Consider the following 4943-nt stretch of genomic DNA (forward strand, 5'->3'; position numbering starts at 1 on the left):
TAGAAGTAGTTCTTTAAGAGAGAAATGAGAGATTAAGGTGTAAGTTTGAAATGAGAAATGTATGTGGTATTTATAGTTGAAAATGTTAGGTAAAAAAAAAATTAAAATAAAATAAGTAAATCTTAAAAGTTAAAATAAGAAAAATTATTTTGTATTTTTATTAAAAGTAAATCTTAAAAGTTAAAATAAGAAAAAGTAGTTTGTATTTTTATTAAAAGTAAAATCTTAAAAGTTAAAATAAGAAAAAGTAGTTTGTATTTTTATTAAAAGTAAAATCTTAAAAGTTAAAATAAGAAAAAGTATTTTGTATTTTTATTAAAAGTAAATCTTAAAAGTTAAAATAAGAAAAAGTAGTTTGTATTTTTATTAAAAGTAAAATCTTAAAAGTTAAAATAAGAAAAAGTAGTTTGTATTTTTATTAAAAGTAAATCTTAAAAGTTAAAATAAGAAAATTAGTTTCTATTTTTATTAAAAGTAAATCTTAAAAGTTAAAATAAGAAAAAGTAGTTTGTATTTTTATTAAAAGTAAATCTTAAAAGTTAAAATAAGAAAAAGTAGTTTGTATTTTTATTAAAAGTAAATCTTAAAAGAAAAGTAGTTTGTATTTTTATTAAAAGTAAATCTTAAAAGAAAAAGTAGTTTGTATTTTTGTATTTATTTATTAAAAGTAGATATAGTTTTGATTTTTTTTTTTATAAAATTCTAAAAAAACAAAAATTTGTTTAATATATTTCTAAGAACATTTAACATTTTATTTCTATATTTGTTTAATTATTAAATACAAATTTTATATAAAAATTATTATTATATTTAGTTTTTATAAAAATTAAAATTTATGATTATTAATTTATAGTTTTTATTAGTTTTATAAATGTTATAATATTATGTATTATTTAGTTAATTATATATTCTATTAACTAAATAACAAAAGTAATATAAATATTATATATATATTCATTGATGTAATTATGTTATATTATATATCATAATCTTATTTATAATATTTATAATTATATTATTTATTTTAAGCGTACGTTTATTCGGTCAACGTTAAATTTATTCGTATATAACAACTCTAGGTATTTTAGTAAAATCGGAAGTCGAAAAGTGAGGGTTGTTATATAACAAGCTCCGGGTCTTCCTGTGCCTCTGCCGCATTAATATTGAAAACTCTTCCACGGCCTTGTCCATTCGTGTTCTCCTGGTTCGGGCAATTTCTAATAATGTGGCCCGGTTTTCCACATTTATAACAAACTACATTGGCATAACTTGCTCCGACACTACTTGCTCCGCCATTACTCATTCCGACACCATTTGTTCCTTTCGTTCTATTAACCCCTGGTCCGTAGACCTCACACTTCGCCGCGCTATGACCATTTCTTTTACACTTGTTGCAAAATTTGGTGCAGAACCCCGAGTGATACTTTTCACACCTTTGGCATAGCTGCTTTTGATTGTTGTTGTTGTTGCGGTTATTATTGTTGTTGGGATGATTGTTGTAGTTGCTGTTGTTGTTGTTGTTGTTGTTGTTGTTGTTGTTGTTGTTGTTGGGCCGTTTGTTGTAGTTGCGATTGATGTTGCGATTGTTGGGATAATTGTTGCGATTATTGTTGTAATTGCTGTTGTTGTTGTATTGGTGATTCTTATCACCGTTTTCCTCCCACTTTCTTTTGACTTGCTTCACATTGGCCTCTTCAGCAGTCTATTCTTTAATTCTTTCTTCAATCTAGTTCACTAATTTATGAGCCATTCTACATGCCTGTTGTATGGAGGCGGGCTCGTGTGAACTTATATCTTCTTGGATTCTTTCCTGTTATCCTTTCACAAACGCGTCGATCTTCTCTTCCTCATCTTCGAATGCTCCCGGACACAATAGGCACAATTCTGTGAATCGTCTTTCGTACGTGGTAATATCAAATCCTTAGGTTCGTAACCCTCTAAGTTCTGTCTTGAGCTTATTGACCTCGGTTCTGGGACGGTACTTCTCGTTCATCAAGTGCTTGAATGCTGACCACGGTAGTGCGTACGCATCGTCTTGTCCAACTTGCTCTAGATAGGTATTCCACCATGTTAGCGCAGAACCTGTGAAGGTATGCGTAGCGTACTTCACTTTGTCCTCTTCAGTACACTTACTTATGGCAAACACCGATTCGACCTTCTCGGTCCACCGTTTCAATCCGATCGGTCCTTCGGTTCCATCAAATTCCAAAGGTTTGCAGGCAGTGAATTCTTTGTAGGTGCATCCTACACGATTTCCTGTACTGCTAGATCCAAGGTTATTATTGGTATGTAGCGCAGCCTGTACTGCGGCTATGTTTGAAGCTAGAAAAGTACGGAATTCCTCTTCATTCATATTCACGGTGTGTCGAGAAGTCGGTGCCATTTCCTTCAAAATAGTCAAATGGAACAAGTTAATCATACAGAATATTAAGAGTAGTTAATAGTATTTCGTAGCATAATATGAACTCATTTATAAAAGCTTTTTCTTCATATTAGCATTTTATAAGTTTAAATTCAGGTAGTACCTACCCGTTAAGTTCATACTTAGTAGCTAATATACAATTCAACTACTACAATTCTATATGAAAAACTGATTATAAGAATATTTCGATTTCAAACTTTTACACAATATTTTACAAACTTACAATACCGCTTATTTTACATATAGCATGAAATATAGCACACAATAAATTTGATACAAGATGGGTGTGAAGATAATTCTAGCTAGTACACAAGTCGTTCAGCAAAGGCAATAAAGACACGTAATTCATACGTCCAGAAACAAGTCATGCATTCTGGTTTTACTAGGATTACTTCCCATCCTTGGTCTTGTGGAACATAACCATTATGGCCGTTGATAAGACAGCGTGTTGTAACGTCGTCAAAGGGACGAGGGTTACGTAATGTCCAACAGTCCCGTAACAATCTAAAAACCTCATTTCTTACCCCAATTACCGACTCCGTCACTTGTGGGAACGTTTTGTTTAATAGTTGTAGCCCGATGTTCTTGTTCTCACTTTGGTGAGAAGCGAACATTACTAATCCGTAAGCATAACATGCTTCTTTATGTTGCATGTTAGCCGCTTTTTCTAAATCATGAAGTCCAATATTCGGATATATTGAGTCAAAATAATTTCTTAACCCATTGCGTAAAATAGCATTTGGGTTCCCCGCAATATATGCGTCAAAGTAAACACATCGTAACTTATGGATTTCCCAATGTGATATCCCCCATCTTTCGAACGAAAGCCTTTTATAAACCAAGGCATTCTTGGAACGTTCTTCGAATGTCTTACAAACTGATCTCGCGTTAAATAGTTGTGCCGAAGAATTCTGACCGACTCTAGACAAGATTTCATCAATCATGTCTCCGGGTAGGTCTCTTAAAATAATGGGTTGTCTATCCATTTTGTGTTTTTATACTGTAAAATAGACAAGAGTTAGATTCATAAAAAAATACTTATTAATACAAGCAATTTTTAAAAATATCATAAAGCATAAGCACACTATATTACATATATTACACCACACGAATACAACTATCTTATTCCGACTCGCTTGTTTCTTCTTCTTCGGTTTTGGTTCGTTTTGCCAAGTTTCTAGGGATATATGATGTTCCCCTAATACGAGCCGTCGTTTTCCACATTGGTTTAGAAAAACCTGGTGGTTTAGAGGTTCCCGGGTCATTTAAGGACTTCGGGGGTTGACGATACATATAAAGTTCATCGGGGTTGGAATTAGATTTCTCTATTTTTATGCCCTTTCCCTTATTATTTTCTTTTGCCTTTTTAAATTCAGTTGGGGTAATTTCTATAACATCATCGGAATTCTCGACGGAATCCGATTCATCGGAGAATTGGTAATCCTCCCAATATTTTGCTTCCTTGGCGGAAACACCATTGACCATAATTAACCTTGGTCGGTTGGTTGAGGATTTTCTTTTACTTAACCGTTTTATTATTTCCCCCACCGGTTCTATTTCTTCATCCAGTTCCGATTCTTCTTCCGGTTCCGATTCTTCTTCCGGTTCCGACTCTTCTTCCGGTTCCTCTTCGGGAACTTGTGAATCAGTCCACGAATCTTTCCAATTTACATTTGACTCTTCATTATTATTAGGTGAGTCAATGGGACTTGTTCTAGAGGTAGACATCTATCACATAATATCAAACGCGTTAAGAGATTAATATATCACATAATATTCACATGTTAAAAATATATAGTTTCCAACAAAATTTGTTAAGCAATCATTTTTCAAGTAAACACGGTCGAAGTCCAGACTCACTAATGCATCCTAACAAACTCGATAAGACACACTAATGCAAAATTCTGGTTCTCTAAGACCAACGCTCGGATACCAACTGAAATGTCCCCTTCTTATTGATTAAAAACGTTCCATATTAATTGATTTCGTTGCGAGGTTTTGACCTCTATATGAGACGTTTTTCAAAGACTGCATTCATTTTTAAAACAAACCATAACCTTTATTTCATAAATAAAGGTTTAAAAAGCTTTACGTAGATTATCAAATAATGATAATCTAAAATATCCTGTTTACACACGACCATTACATAATGGTTTACAATAGAAATATGTTACATCGAAATCAGTTTCTTGAATACAGTTTTTACACAATATCATACAAACATGGACTCCAAATCTTGTCCTTATTTTAGTATGCAACAGCGGAAGCTCTTAGTATTCATCTGAGAATAAACATGCTTTAAACGTCAACAAAAATGTTGGTGAGTTATAGGTTTAACCTATATATATCAAATCGTAACAATAGACCACAAGATTTCATATTTCAATACACATCCCATACATAGAGATAAAAATCATTTATATGGTGAACACCTGGTAATCGACATTAACAAGATGCATATATAAGAATATCCCCATCATTCCGGGAGACCCTTCGGATATGATATAAATTTCGAAGTACT

The sequence above is a fragment of the Rutidosis leptorrhynchoides genome, chromosome 9 (genome assembly GCF_046630445.1).
Source record: "Rutidosis leptorrhynchoides isolate AG116_Rl617_1_P2 chromosome 9, CSIRO_AGI_Rlap_v1, whole genome shotgun sequence".
Lineage (NCBI taxonomy): Eukaryota > Viridiplantae > Streptophyta > Magnoliopsida > Asterales > Asteraceae > Rutidosis > Rutidosis leptorrhynchoides.